Source organism: Anomalospiza imberbis, chromosome 8, assembly GCF_031753505.1.
Source record: "Anomalospiza imberbis isolate Cuckoo-Finch-1a 21T00152 chromosome 8, ASM3175350v1, whole genome shotgun sequence".
In the NCBI taxonomy this organism is placed as follows: Eukaryota; Metazoa; Chordata; class Aves; order Passeriformes; family Viduidae; genus Anomalospiza; species Anomalospiza imberbis.
The window spans coordinates 32,027,590-32,043,721 of NC_089688.1; the positions used below are offsets into that span (position 1 = coordinate 32,027,590).

The 16,132-nt window shown below is 43.8% G+C and overlaps 1 long non-coding RNA gene across 1 annotated transcript; it reads right to left on the minus strand.

Moving 5' to 3' along the window:
- Positions 1-6,688: 6,688 nt before the first annotated feature.
- LOC137478594 (uncharacterized) lies at positions 6,689-8,954 on the minus strand. Its single transcript, XR_011001687.1, has 3 exons — positions 8,885-8,954; positions 8,282-8,535; positions 6,689-7,030 (listed from the first exon to the last, which is right to left on the minus strand). It is a non-coding gene; the product is annotated as an uncharacterized lncRNA (long non-coding RNA).
- Between the last annotated feature and the right edge of the window lie 7,178 nt (positions 8,955-16,132).

A 16,132-nucleotide genomic window follows, 5' to 3' on the forward strand; every position in this document is an offset into this window, starting at 1 on the left:
TAAAAATCATCTGGGGATAACCAGAAGAATTATCTGAGGGTAGGATAAGATCAAATGGGTGTATATATATATATATATATATATATATATATATATGTATATATACACACATATGTGCCCTGAATACATTTAAGTGTGGAATTAGAAGGTCTCTAATCACTACACTGAATTTTAGAAACCCTCCATCAAATATAATGCTGGGAGAAGGAACCTAAGCTGTTTTAATATGGATCTTGGCAGCTTTCTGGGTGGGATTTGGTAACAGAACAGAAGGACTCTTAAATTAGAAATTAAAGGTTTTGAACGATGGTTTTGCCCACAGGGAGATGAAAGGATATTTGCTGAGTAGTTGTCAATGGATTTTGATTGAACCATTTTCAGGCTATGAAATAATTCTGTTCTTCTGAGCTCTGGTTGCTTGAAGGACCACGAGAACCTTTTTCTTGTGTTCCTACAAATCAGCAGGGGCTGGCTGGTCCCACTCTGAGCTGGGGTATTTGGAGGGGTGTGATGCCACCCCCACAGGGGTTCAGAAGTATTTTCGGGGTGGTGTGGATGGCCAAAGGTCTGAGAGCTCAGCAAGGAGCATCCCTCCAGCTGCACCTGGGAGTGAGGGAGGGATTCCCACCCTGAACATTGAAGGGGCACCTCTCACCTCACTTCCCACCTGTTCTGGAATCTGGCTGTGTGCCCTTCCTTTGGCATTGCTGCAATTTTAGTGGCTTCAAGGTTTTTTCCTGCTGATCATTCAGATTTATTTCACAGGGCCTTAAAATGCTCATAGAAAGTGCATAGAAATTTCCAGCTCCTCTACGTTCCACTCCAAGAGAAATTCCTTCCAGCAGACTGCCCAATGAAAGACAAATTTTGTTTAATTAGACCAATTTTATGATGCATTTTATTTAAAAGAGCCCCTCATTTTTATTTGGCAGCCACCATTTACTGTTACACTGATCTTGCAAGAAATAAGCAGAGTTTGCAGGACCTCAGCATTTTAATTGTCTGTTTTTCTATAGTCAGGACTGTGCCAAGAGGTTTAAAATCCAGGGGCAAAAGATACAGAGAAAATGAATGAATATTGCATTGTAAAAAAAATACAATAAAATACAATACAATAAAATAAAATAAAATAAAATAAAATAAAACAAAATAAAATAAAATACCAGAAGATATTTTAGCCATTATTTGCTCTTTTTCCATTGCTCCTATTAGTCTCTGCAAAGCTGAGCCATCACACTAATAAGTTTCTGGGAGAGGACTTGGCAAATCTGACATGAAAAATGCTGCAGGATCATTTGCCTACCAAAAGAAAAGAAAAAAAAAAAAACCTTTTCAAAAACGGTGCTTAAATTAATTTGCTTTTTAAAAAGCCACAGGAAAGTCAGACCTGCCCTCAATGAGGTTTGACTGAAATCTATTTATGGAATTTCCATAAGACTTTGTTCAAGTTGCTGAAATTTCATGGCAGGGAGTTACTGCTCCTTTCAGATTCCAGCCTTCTTAACAACCCCAAGTAATTCAACTTTCGGAAAGAACCTTTCACTTATTTTTACAGCTTGCACTCTTCAAGCTTGACAAAGATGAAACCATAATGAAAATTACAAACTGCAGGTATAAGACTAACTGTCATCATTAAACCGTTATATTTTTAAAGATAAAGTAGAACTGGGACATTTATTCTTTTCTAGGACCTTAAATTGCCTACACATTTGTTTGGTTTTTTTTATTATAAAAGTAAATTAAGTTGTACCTTGAATAAAAAAGCATTTGGCTGTGGGGCAGAAGATGGTCAATGTTAGGAGATCAACATTTAAGAGTAGAAAGACAGTGTTAATTATCCTGCCATTGAAAAAAAAAAACAACTTGTTTTCAAAACCCAGAATGGAAAGAACTGACCTTGAGGAGCATCAAAGGAATCAGGGAAATATGAAAATAATTAAAATTTTGATGTGCATAATTGGGAATTTTGCATTCATCTGCTTTAATCTGTGTGTAATCCATTTACGCTGAACTGCTCCTTCGTGTGTTCTTCCTGCCAACTTCAATCTCTTAATGCAACTCCTACAACTAATTCACTGCTTTTATTTCAGGGCCATATGAAACCCAGTGATGTGAGCCCTTAGGATTTATAGGTGTCTTCCTAGAAGTCTTCAGAGATGTGCATTTTTTGGTAAAATATTAAACAGTTGTCACTTCCACTTCCAATAAAATGATTTGTGCTTCCAGAGTATATTTCAATTTTCACAACAGAGGCTTATTTTGGCTCTTGAGTTTTGAATACAACATGCCAAAAATCCTGTGTTTTCATAATACTAATTAAAAAAAACCCATACATTTTAAATGTTTTTCAGCAACCAAGTGTGAAATGTTGAAGGAATCTGTTAACATATTGATTGCTTTGAGCAGTGCTTTAAATTAGCTTTCTGTTCCTCTCCATATGGTTTTCCATTAAATTTAAATAAATTAAAGTTCAATTATCTGGAAGAGAGGTACCGAGTCTTCCCCAGGTTGATGGATGAATTACCACTCAACGCTCCCTGTCAGGAATTCATCAGGACTCTGCCTTTGGGTATTGTGGACTTTACACCTTCTCTTTCAGGAAAGATTTCAGCACAGGTGCCAAGCACACTTTCAGAAATAGCCCTGCAACTGGAAATTTCTTTCTCTCTGAACTCTTAAGTGAGAAAAAAGAAAATCAAAACCCAAACCCAGGAGTTCATCATCTGGAGAGGCTCTGTGTTGGCAGCCACAAGAGGTTCCAGCCTGCAGAGATGCAGCAGACATAAACACGAGGATATGGCACAGATGGCGTCCTTCATTCTGAAAAATATAAAAAATAAAATGAAATTTAGCTTGTATCTGCCTGTTGCATGCTCAGCACGCAGAGGAGGGCAAAGAAGGGAGAACAGCATCTTAAGTATTTACACAACTGGGCCAAAACCAATTTATTCCTGTCCAGTGGAGGTTTGGGGTAGAGCAGAGAATTCCAGAAGGGTTTGGGTTGGAAGGGACTTTAAAGGTCACCCAGTGCCACCCCTGCCATGGGCAGGGACACCTCCCACTGTCCCAGGCTGCTCCAAGAACTGCCCAACCTGGCCTTGGGCACTGCCAGGGATCCAGGGGCAGCCACAGCTGCTCTAGGCACCCTGTGCCACCTCATCTCACTGTAAAAAATTTCCTCCTCCTTTCTAACCTAAATTGATACTATTTTAGGTTAAAAAAGTGGAAGTACAGTAGCTTAAAATAAAAGTATATGGGGAGAAGGTGATCTGCGCGCGCTTCAGGACATCTGGAGGATGCAGAGCGAGCCTGGGACGTTCTCTTCCAAACCTTGGGCTGTCACCTCCTTGCCCCATGTCCTTCCCCATCCCTCCAGCTCCAGCCCGCAGCAGAACCACCCTGGCACCAGCCTGAGGGAATTGTGAGGAGCTGTTTGAGCTCATGGAGGAAGACAGAATCACCATTCGAGATCTGCTGCTCTCATTCTCATTTCCTCTCTTACACGGGAGAGCATAAAACATCCATCTTAGAGCTTCTGTCAGAAGCAGAGATGATCCCAGAAGGCAAAACCTCCTCATTATAGTCTCTGCCTCCAAAGTCTCATTTACCTCAGATGAAATTGCAGCTGTGAAGGGCATTATCAGAACCAAGAACAACTCAACGGAAATGTGATCTTTGTGAAACGCTGCCCTGAGGAGCTGGGGAACAAACCCTGTTTGCAGCAGACTGGGCACCCAGGGTGGTGGTGAGCCCTGAGAATGCTGGAGTGGCTACTGGGACGTGCTGGGATGGAGCTGGGACATGTTAGGATGGATCTGGGACATGCTGGAATGGAGCTGGGATGTGCTGGGATGTGCTGGGACATGCTGGGATGGAGCTGGGACGTGCTGGGATGGAGCTGGGACGTGCTGGGACATGCTGGGATGGAGCTGGGACATGCTGGGATGGAGCTGGAACATGCTGGGATGGAGCTGCACCACACTGCCTGCTGTGTGTTGCAGGAAGGGGTGAGCTAGAAAGGCTTGGCTGTCTTTTGAAATGATCAGAAAGCCACAAAAATAGCAGCAAAATAGGCCTGGCAGTAATTTTCACTCAGTGGATTCCTCTGTGGTACAGCTTTGTGGTTATATAAAATAAAAAGAAAAAAAAAAAGGAATTTTTACACCCTTTTGTGTGTCTGTGGCAGGTTGTACAAGGATATGGTAGATACAGACACATCTCTACTGCTCACTTCTGGCCTAACCCTTCATTTTTTACAAATCACAGTGCATCAAGCCTTTGTATGGACACAGTGACATTTCTGAGGTCACACAGGGGTGCAGTCACCTCACACCCCACGCTGGTGAAATGCCCATTTCCCTCTTCCCTCTGCCTAAATTGGGATCGTCAAAAACTTCCCTCACCTCCACCTCCTCGAGCCTCACCTGCAGTGGCCCCAGACTGGTTGTTCCTTTCACTGAGCGTGCCATTCATCCCCACCAGCCACTAACCAGTTTTACTGTGTGAAAACGCATTAAATGACTGAATTATTTGTTTTCAAACAACGTGCCGTGCAATCGCTGGTTTGACAGGAGCCCTCGGTGCCTTGCAATTTGCTCTGCACACGTGGCAGCTCCCAGGGACCCCTCAGCAGACAGGGGGCAGGGAACAAAACACCCTTTTTAGTGAGCCTTGGCATATCCCCCAAAAAAAAATCCATGGAGGCTCTTGTCTATTGTGTCAGGGGTCTGGAGTTGAGTAAGAGGGAAATTATTCATAGTAATGGCCCTATCCAGTTGATGCTCTCCTTTTTTTCTTAATTCCCAGAGTATGCATTTGTTTGAAGAGATAAGACAATCAGAAGGTTTTAAACTGGATTTTATAGGACTATTAAATTTCCCAACAGCACCATAAAAATTAATAAAATCAACTGCTGCCACTCTAACAAAAAATAAACAGACCTGGTATTAAGGGGTTTTTTATTCAAGGTTCTGTTGCTGCTGCTGTTTCTGTACCAACAGGTCCACATGGGTTTTGTTCCCTGGGATTTATCTCACTTACAGGAACAGAGGAAAATTAGATAAATGACACTCAGCTTGGCCAAAACACAGCATTGCTATGTCTGGGGCACAACTGCTTTTAGCAAGGTGTCCCTGCTCGTGGCAGGGGTTGGAACAAGATGAGTTTTAAGGTCCTTTCCATCCAAAGCCATTCTGTGATTCTGCCCATCACAGCTACTTGGATAAAAGTTGTGAAGGTGATTTATCCAGCTGAGATCCATGAGATCTTCATGTCAAAGAATCTTTCTTCAGCTGGGTTCACTCTTGTTCCCAAATATTTCCATTTTCTGCTTCTCCCGTGCCACACAGCTCTATTTAAATTGGGTGGATGAGATGGATGCTGCTCTTCTTGTGTACTCCTGAAAATGAAATTTTCCATTCCTGTAATGTAGTGCTTAAAACCTAACTCAGTGGTACAAAAACAGCTCGGAGGTAGAAGCTGTCTAAATCATGCATTGAAAATTCCCCATTACATTAGTGGGGGAAAAAATCTTTTCACGTTACCTCTCTCAAGCTGCTTTAATCACTTTAAATCACTTTAAATGACTGTTATACTGTTATCAGTCATTTCATTTCCCTTCTTCCACTGAAACCTTACTGCTTTCCACTTCTGAGATGTTTTCAACCTGTACTTGGAACAGAACTTACTCCCTCCAGTGTAATTTTCATTTTAACCTTCCCTCAATGGCGTAGAAATAATAGATTGCTAAGATTGCTCTAATAGATTGGAAATGTAAACCTTGCAGAGATAACCACCTGGATGATGTTACAACTGAATGGTAAGGCAAAGAATAACAAACCCTAAAAGTTACTGAACTAAAACTCATGTTGTAAGGCTGCTGAAATGCTGGGCATTGCTATGGCTCTAATTAAATAACATTCCCTGGTGTTATGGTTCCACTGCTGTGCAAAATCCTCTGCTATGGAATTGCTTTCTTTAGTGGTAACTCAGAGGGAAGTGATCACTGATGGAGGAAAACAAATATTTTTAACATTCCCTTGTTGTCTTCTCAAGGGTCTTTTCTTCCCCGTGGTCCTCTTGAAGCACTTGGGTGCTCTCTCCATGAATTTCTGGACACTGGAGGAGCTTTCAGCTGAAATCTTCAGGTTGATAATGTGCCTTCATCATTTGGGGTAGTGAACATAAACTATGGCAACCTGGTTAAAAATCCTCCCAGCTCAGGGAACAGCCAGGAAGTCTTTGTGAATGGTGGGAGAAATGGGGTTTTCTTGCCTTTGTGGTATCCAAAATTCTGGTTTGTATGGAATGTTTTCTAGAAAACTGCTGATTTTAGTTCATAACATCTCATGTGACCAGGTGCCCACTCCTGCTGTCTGTGGTAGGATCTCAGGAAGCAGACTGATTCTCATAGAATCCCAGAATGGTTTGTGCTGGAAGGGACCTCAAATCCCATTCAGTGCCACCCCTGCCATGGGCAGGGACACTTTCCACTGTCCCAGGGGGCTCCAAGCCCCAGTGTCCAACCTGGCCTTGGGCACGGGATGAGGCATCCACAGCCTCTCTGAGCAGCCATGGACTTCCAATGGATTCTCTGTGGTGCAAAATACCTTCTAAAAATACTTGGTAATTTCAGGGCTCGTGCTGAAACCTCGTAGTGTTCAAACATTCCCTCAGCGTGTGATTTTCACTGCTGCAACCAACAGCTTCAAAGGGCCAGCAACAGCCTCCAGTACTCAGCACATAAATACAGAGTATTTATCTCCAAACCATTTATTTTTAGCCTGCTTTTCTCAGATTCTAGTGGGGAGATGCTGCGTTGTGCTCCCTGTGCTTTCCTTATTTATCAGGCCTGGAATCACTGAAAATATCACTCCATTCAGTTTGTGTCCTCCTCCCATGCAAATGCTTTAGCATAAATATACTGAAGTTTCTCTCCATTTCCATGTGATATCTATGACAAACTCTTTCCAAGATTTCTCATCTCCATCAGCAGTTTTCAAATGTCACTTTCCAACTCAGGGAAACATCACTGGTCTAAAGAGAATTAAAGAGAGAAGTACACTTTATTTTAAATATATTTGCTTCAGGTTTTTCTAGAATCCAGAACTTTGAGGTCAGTAGCGACTGTTTCTTCCAAACTTCCTCCCTGACACAAGATTAACAAACAATATTGCACTAATTAATCTCAAAGGAACTACCTGGGAAGCACAAACCAGTTGTGCACAGCTTTTAAAGCAATCACACTCATACCAGAACTGTTGTTTATCAGGGCATGTTCCCATTTTCCCAGAGCTCTTCTCCACGGACCTCAAGTTCAAAAAAATGTTCTTACTGCCATATTTCTTAATTTTGCACACAAAAAGAAACCTGTGTGAGGTTTTCTTTCCCTGACCCTGGAAGAGACAGCAACCAGTGTAGGATAACTGAGAGCTGGGTTCTCCCAATCCCATTGGGATCCCATGCCATGGGTGCTTCCCAGGATTGCTGAGCAGCTGCAGGGCTCACCCACGCATGTGGGGATACAGCAGCTCCCCAGAAAATATTTGGGATGACTCAAACCAGCTTCCAAAACAAGCCTGTGCATCGTGGGTTGACCTTGTCAGAAATAAACTCTGAGGGAGTGTGTTGTGGCTGTACCACGTGGCATTAACTCACAGCAGGATGGGGATTTTGCAGTGAGCTCTCTGCACTCTGGACATTCTGAAGTTAATTAAGATGTCACTGAGATATTAATAGTGTCAATCACTCTGGTTTTTTTTAAGGGACCGTCAGTTTGGTGAGATCAAATCCTTCCGTGTGCTACTGGATCTTGTTTGGGATGGGAGCTCACCAGACCCATGAGCTGCTGTGGTGCATCCAGGCATGGGTCCAACAACCAGTCCTTGTGCCAGCTCATCTTCCAGGCTGAAGAAGAGCTGCCAATACTTCTGGTGGTGGAGAAATGCTCCCGAGTTGTAAATCCCACAATCCCAGCAATCAGCGCAGACAGATATGATGACATCTGCTTGACAAATCCAACACGCCGGGTATCTCCTGCTTGACAACTTTACAAATGCTTTTGCAGCCTGTGATAATGGAAGGCTGTCAGTCAAAACTCTCCTACATCTTTCACTCGCATCAAATACTTGACTTAATCATAAATAACAGGGAGTTAATTACTGCTCTGATGTGATCGACTCCAGAGGTGCCCCAGAAATGTCACAGTTATTAAATTGATTGCCCTGGCTTACCTCTACTCCTTATAACATTTATTTTAACCAGGTCCTTAGCACACAAAAACCTACCAGCAGTGTAAATAGACTCTCCAGTAAGTAAATTCTAGTTCAAGTCAGAAAAAAATGATGTCTTGGAGCAGGATCCACCCACGCACTGAGTTGATGTTGAAGTATCGTTCTCATCAAGTTCTGGCACACGATGCAAATCCCGGTACGAGAGTTGCAGGACATCAGGCAGCAAGGCTACACAAACATTGGCAAGACTTCTCTATTCCTTCCACTGTGTTTTGCTCAGACATAAAACTCGATGCCTCTCAGCCTGCAGTGGAATATTTGGAACATGGAGAGAAGGCAACAGAGCCTCCCATGGCGCCATCCAGCCAGAGGGGAGAGGTGGGAGGGTTTCCTCTCTCATGTCCACTCTCCTGCTTCCTCCCCAGCTCCAGGGAATGCTGACCTGCTGCAGAGGCTGCTTTAAGGAGTGACAGGGGTCCAGCACCTGTGGAATGTGCAGCACCCAGTGACAGCACGTCAACCCCCCTGGGGATGAGCTGTGCTCCCTCTAAACTCAGCATGAACCCAGACAGTGGAGGCAGAGAGTGAAATTCAGGCTGGAGCTGGAGCCGTGGGCTTGTGGGTTCGTTGGGAAACCCGACATTAATTCCCACCTTGGATCTGCTGGCCCCTTTTGAGAAGTGCTGCTCTGTTGCTCAGCTTGGACTAACTCCAGCAATGCCCAGAGGAATCCTGCAATGTGGTGATCACAACATTCTATCACCATGATGTCATTCTGGGGGGTTGGAATTGGAGGATCTTTAAGACCCCTTCCAACCCAAGCCTGTCTATGACTGATTTTTCAAGAAGCAAGATTTTTCTTTTGAGAAAACAGCGCGGTTTGCATTTGAGAGGGTTGGCAGCAACGGAGCTATTGATCTTCCTTCCCTAAATACATTGTTCTTGTGATTGAAATGAAATATGTGAACTGCATTTAAAAGATTTCTCTGCTTCTACAGTGTGTCAGAGCTTTCCCTCGTACATCAGTGGATATTAAATCATCATATTCTCATTTATATGTAAACTCCAAGATGGTGATGGAGTCAAGTACTGTTGTGTGTGTGTATTTGAGGACCTAATTTTATGCTCTGTATTATTTTATAGTTACCAGGCTGGGCTCTGCTGGCTTGATTCTACTGCCTTTAAAAGAGAGCAGTGGAAGAAGAATGGATTTTGCAGTTGTTTGATGGGTGGAATGAAAATGTCCTGCCCAAACCAAAACTGCATATGGGCTATTTGTAAACATTTGCCTTGTTTACTTCCAGTAACAATGCAGCCTGTTTTTCATACAGGAAATCCTTTCAGAGCAAAAACCAACACACATTTTTGTTGAAATGTTTGGTTTGAAATCAGCTGAGCTTTGTTTCCAAACAAGCAAATCTGTAGGTAATTTGATTTAAAATTAGCAAGCAATAAGCCTGTTTTTTTGATCAGAACTATTTTTGCATGGGTGACCCTGCCACGCAGACAAGAAGGGATTTGTCCTCAGGTCTGTTCTTGCAGGGGCAGCAAACACCCATCCTCCTCACAAGGGTGAGCCAAATCAGCTGAAGACTTGTGAAATGCAACCTTTTCCCATCATTTGGTGGTTCAAGAAGCCACTTCAGGGAAGTTTTGTTTCTGTGCCTGGGGGCAGGAAGCAGAGCTCTCACAGGTGCCACAATACAGGGCTGGGGGGACCCTACACACCTGGATTTGCTTGTGGGTACACATTAAATATGAGACACATCCCTGACCAAGACACTTTGTACCACAAAAACCAGCCAAGAGAGGAGGAAAACCTTTGGCTGAGATGTAAATCAGAGATTCGTCGTTTTTCCCCTTGGATTTTTTCCAAATTTTATACTGCAGAGCTACAGATTTTCTACTAACCTTTCTTTCTGCCAGTGTTTTTGGGATGGAATTAGTGCCAGGTACACAGGGCGGGAACTGATCCACAAAGGTGAAAGCTGCTCACAGATCCAATCCCCAAAAGCTCTCAGTGTTTTGGTTTAAACTCTACAAAACTCTTTGTGGGTGCATTTTATGACCTGGAGGAGAACGTGAGTGCAGAATTAACAGCTCTTGCACCTAATTTGTCAGAGGGGCAGATGCAGCTTCACCATCAGTGCTTCAAGTGCTCCATGTCACAACTTCAGGAGCCAGGCCAGGAGCTGCTGGTGATTTATGTGACTGCAGCTGCCTCAAGCAGTAAGATTTGGATGGGTCCCAGCACCTGCGTGGGTGAGGAGTCAGGGACTGAGGATATTCTTTCCCTGCCTACACGGATTTAAAGATGGAAGGCTAATTTTGTGATACCTGCCACATTCCGGGGGTGGATTTTGATATAATCTCATTTTTCAACTGAGAAGGAAAGCCTTCCTCTTCAGATAAGTCCAGTTAAGTAGAGCTGGGAGCCTTTCTCTTCTGCCTGATTTTAATACCTCTAATTTATCAGTGGCAGATTTGTATCTAAATCCCACTGTACCTTCTCTACAGTCCAGACAAAATTTAAATGTTGAAAACTTCTGTCTTTCAAAAGAACAGTTTTCATCTTAGAAGATCTGGGGTTTGGATGTTTAAAAAATGACATAAATCACGATGCTGTGTCACTTTGAAGACAACATGTCTGGCTTCTGGAGACTCCCACCTTTGTCTGGGTTGCTTGCTTTGGGACAGCCAGGAGGATGTGAGCAGCTGCCACACAAAGTGAGTGTGAAAAACATGCACAATCCTTTTGTCTTCTTGGTGAGTCATTCCAGCCTCCTTGTCTCTCCCTTCCTACATCCCAGAAAAACAGGGGAGGGCTGGGTTCCAAGCAGACAAGCAGCAGCCAGTGCTGGCAGTGACAGGAGCAGGTGGGCAAGCCCAGCATGCCCAGGGGTGTGTGCGTGTGTGTGTGTGTGTCAGGTTAGGGAATGGGACCTGCTGAAATCGAGCACAGGGAAGAGGGAAAAGATCTTGAGGGCTCAGAGCAAGGGCTGGGATTCCCCATCCAGAAGTGGTTAGCAAAGAAAATGTAATTGTAAGTTGAAAGCCTCTCGGTTTTGCTGCCGTTTATAGCAGCCTTAGTTCTGGATGTTTGTTTTAAGATGCTGTCCCTGTGGCAGGGAACGATTAATCCGTTCCAGTTGCTGTGGAGAAGGAGCTGTTGTCAAACCAGAAATGCTGGGCAATCCACAAAGGCCCTCTAGGGTTTCTGGAGAAGCATCTCCAGCACTAGCCAAGCCCACTATCACATCCTGTTCATGGTTATCCTACCCGTGCTCATGTTTTTTTCATAGAATCATGGAATTATGGAGTAGTTTGGGTTGGAAGGGACAGGAAATCCCACCTGGTTCCAACCTTCCTTTACACCAGGTCCCCCAGAGCCCCAGGGACTTTCTTCCTTGATGGGTTTTTGGGATCTCCAGGTGTATAAATGTTCTAGCACAGCCTGCACAGCCTTGTGTGCTCCTTCCACAGCACCTGCCATGGGTGGCTGCAGGATTCCTCCTGCCAGAGCATTCGTGGAACCCCTCTGTGACCCTGGAAAAGACTGTGTTCTCTGCTGTTCCTGAAGATTTTGAGCATGTGGCTCTAAAACTCTCTGCAAAGCTTTAATTACAGGGGGGGAAAATGATGGGTTTTAAATAGATTGTCCCAGAGGAAAATAGAGCTGGCAAGTTATTTTCCTTGTCTGGTGGTCTAGAACTGCTTGTCACACACAGATGTGTACAGCAGCTCCAGCACCAACACCCACAGATTAACTTCCATTAGCACTTCAGGCTTCATCTTCTGCTTTTTTTGCACAGGAAACTCGAGCCCAGGTTGATTTTTGAAGCTGGTTGTTGCTGAAATAATTCTCCACCTTGATCTCAGCCGTGCCAGTGGCTGCCAAAAGCAGTGGTGCAGGTGGTCCCTGGTGGTGCCACGGAGGTGGCACTGGCACAGGGCAAGGCTGGGAGCACCTGGGTGGGAGCAGTCCTGCCTCCACCTGAGATGAGGCAGTGCCAGTGATTTCACAGCTTCTGAAGGGATTTAAAAGATGTGTGGGTGTGGGGTCATGGGGTGTCAGTGGCCTTGGCAGTGCTGGGTTAATTAACACAATGATCCCAGAGGTCTTTCCCGACCTAAACAATTCTATGATTGTGCAGATTTTTCAGAACTCTCACCACACTGAATGATGTTGAGAATGTCGGTGGGAAGCAGCTCTCTTGCTCATGCACCCTTCAGTGGGTTTTATGCCAAAAAGTGCTTTCTGCTGCTCCTGAATAATTCTTTGCACAGCTCATCACATCCTCTGCACCCCAACTTGGGCAGTGTCAGCCCATGCTATCCCTCACCTTAATTTTCCTCACCCATCACCAAGCCCAGGTGCTTTGCACCACACAAAACTTTTGCTTTATTTCTCTCTCTCTTTTTCAAGCCTTCTGAAGCCTCCAGATCATTCAAAAGGCATTATTTGTAGGTATGGCCATTATACACTTGTAAGTGCTCATAGAAATGCTCCATCCTGGTGTTTAGTGTTATGCCTTTTCATCTGCCTCCCAATACCAGATTCCCTCAGCTGAACCATTCCCCAGATTCTTCTTATTCAGGGTGGCTCCATCACCTGAAGCTTTTTTCTAAAGGCTGATTACTCTTCTGGTTTATTTTGTTGACATCTGATAGAATTTCCTCCCTTGCTAATGAGATTCTTTGACTCAGTCCACTTGTGCTGCAGTAATCCCAGGTAAACAAACAAACAAACAAACAAAAGCCAAACCAAAACAAAAAGAGCCAGTAAGAATTAAACAGCCTGGGAAAAATGCAAGGGAATAACACAATTCTGAAGCAAATCCACCTCCTGAGCCCTGCCCCTTGGCTTTATGTGCATGGGGATGAGGTGACACAGGATGTGCATCTCTGCACTGAAGTGTGTGACTGCTCCTCCACCCAGGCTCAAACAAAAACCCCACTTTTCCCTCATACAGCTCCAATCTGTGGATGCTGGTTTGGCACTGATCCTCATTTGTTCTCCCAGCTTTCTGGAGACAGGAGGGCTGGGAGTTCTCACCCCCAAGCAGGGCTCCACATTTCTGAGCTCATCAGCCATCCTTGAACTTCCCCACGTGGGACTTCCAAACATTCCCCTCTCTGTTCAGCAGCTCTCCTTCTGCAGAGGGAACTAGCTGACTACAAATTGAATAAAACAAAAACTTAAGCCACTTTCAGGTTACTCACAGAGAGAAACAACGCCGAGAAATGACAAGTTACTTGAGGGAATTTGTCAAATAGGAAACATCTTCCTGTTTTCTCGGCTCTCTGACATCACTGGGAGCGGGGATCTTGCATCCCTAATTGGCCATAACTCTTTCTTCTTGTAGAAAATGGGGTATTTAATGTAATGCTCTTTTTTTTCCTCTGAAAATCTTCTCAGGGACACAGAAATGGATGTTAATGTATGCAAGTCCATTACTGAGTATGGTAATGAAGAAGTCATGGCCAATGGTGAAGCTTAAATTAAGCACGCTTCAGAAAACAAACACAACCACTCCAGAATTCCTATTCAACATTTGTAATGGAATAAAACTCCTAATAAAATGTTTTCCCTAAGAAGTAATAAATTCTGGAAACATGACTTTATTTTCTTAGACCTTTTGTAATGAAAACGTTTTTCTCAGGCAGGAAAACTGCTCTTTATGGGAAAATTCAGTAAATACAATTATGCAACTGTTTTCCTGAGGCTTTTACAAACCTGTGCTGCTGCAAAAGCTCAGCAGACCAGTCCAGCAGTGTGTGTGGAACTCAGAGAAAATATTTCTCAAGCATTGAAAACACATATGTACTTTTCTCTTTCTGTATCTCATTTATATAATTAAAAACTCCTCCAAACCCTCAGCAGAGATCTGAAAAAAACTGATTCATTTTTCACCAGGAGCGAGTTCAGGCCATAAATCTTCTGAAATGAAACGTAACAAAGCTCCACTTGCAACTTCTTGAGAAATGCTTTTTCTTAAAAGCATTAAAAGCAAAAATGCCATATTTATTTATTAATTTATTTGGGGGAAGGGAAATAAATGGATTTAAATTTATGATTTAATCTAGGAAAAATGTATCAAGTATCATTAGGATTGATTTTTTTAAAGTAGATGCTGACCACCTAAATGCTGTTGTTGCCTCTGGAATTAACAGGGAGCTCACACGCACCCAGAGCTGATGTGAGACGTTTTACTGCTGTGTGCTGGAGTCACATTCCAAGTTAAACACATTTTAAATGGGTTTTTACTCGTTTTTACATCCCCTGGGGTGTTTCAGGAGGCTCAGAAGGCACAAACCACCCCAACCCACCTTGCAAGGATGCTCAGGCAGCTCTGCTGGGTCTGGGAGCAGCGCTGAGTTTCACTCAGGGAAACGCCAAAATTTCCATGTTTTTGGGACAACAGGAGCCCTCCCAGTGCTCCCAGTGCTCCCAGTGCTGGGTTCCCTGCTGGGCCCTGGCCAGGGGTGCTGAGCAGCACCCACAGAGCTGAAAAGCCAGGCTTAGGACTGCTCTGCACTGCCAGCGCTGCGCAAAGCAGCTTTGATCCCAAACTCTGGGGGAAATCCTGATTCTTGAGCTGATCCCAGGCCATCAGATATTGCTTCAAACGCAGCAGAAAGCACCTCTCAAGGAGGCTCTGCCCCTCCTCCTCCAGCACAGAAAGGGTTTCAGAGGAATCAAAGCTCAACAATGGCATTTGCACAGCAAATAAAAGGAGCAGCCCCCCTGGCTGTCCTGGCAGCTCCAAAGGCTTGGCAGGATTTGTCACTGCATCCCTGAGCTCCGGGTCCCAAAAGCAGGGGAAAAAAGCTCAGGCAATCTGGGAAAGCATCAGCCCTGGCTAGCAGGACTCACAGGGTGGGGTCTGGAGGGGCTCGGAGGCTGTGACAGCCAAGGAAAGACACTGGAGCCCCCCTGCACTCCTAAATGGGGTGAAAAAAAACCTCTCCCATCCCTCTGGGAGCTCTGGGTGCAGCTGCTGTCACCTGTGCCATGGTTTCAATCCATTCAACCCCCCAAAACCATTTTAAATTAGGATAAACAACGTGGCAAATGACATCCCTGTAGGATGTGCTGTTTGTGTTTCCTCTGGTGAGTCTGTGCTTCACCACATCATAAAAAAAAAAGAGGGGAAAGAGTTATTTGGGTTTTGTGGCTTTTGGATAGGTAAGTTTTAAAATATTACACAAACATGAAATCATTTTGTTTGGGTTTGCTAGTGCAAAACCGAAGCCAAATGAAGATAAATCAAGAGCAAATACTTTCTGGGGCAAAGATGGGCTGGAATGCTGATACACTCTGCAACTCCTGTTAAAACTTCCCCTCACAATGTAGTTTCCATGTTTTATACTTCTACTTGCATCTCTGAGAGTTAATTATTTTCCTAACAATATTCAAAGAGGACAATTCAGTTCCTTAAGGCAATTTGGAATAAGTTGGGCAAAAAGTATCTGCATTACTTAAGGATGATGCTTTTACCTTGAAAACAAAATACCTTTATTTCTCTCTCAAATTACTAATTATCCAGGTGGTGACAATGCCAGATTAGAAAATTACCTCTAAATAAACTGGAAGATCCATCAGTTAAAGGAGTGTAATGTAAAAATTTTATAAAGTATACTGTAGATCATCTGCATTCACAAAGACAAGAGGCTCATTTCCTCCCTCCTAACTCTGTAATTTCTCATATTTCATTAAAGTTTTATCAGGAGACTTAAGTCTTATTCAATATCAAATTAGTTTTAAGCAGAATATGAAGTACAAGTGCTGCTAATTTATGATATTCTATACACCCTTAATCCTACTGAAGGAATTACTGCATTTCCTTCTCACCTGGCCTAAAAAGGGCAAATGCCCAAGGAGAGCCTCAGGCTGGAGT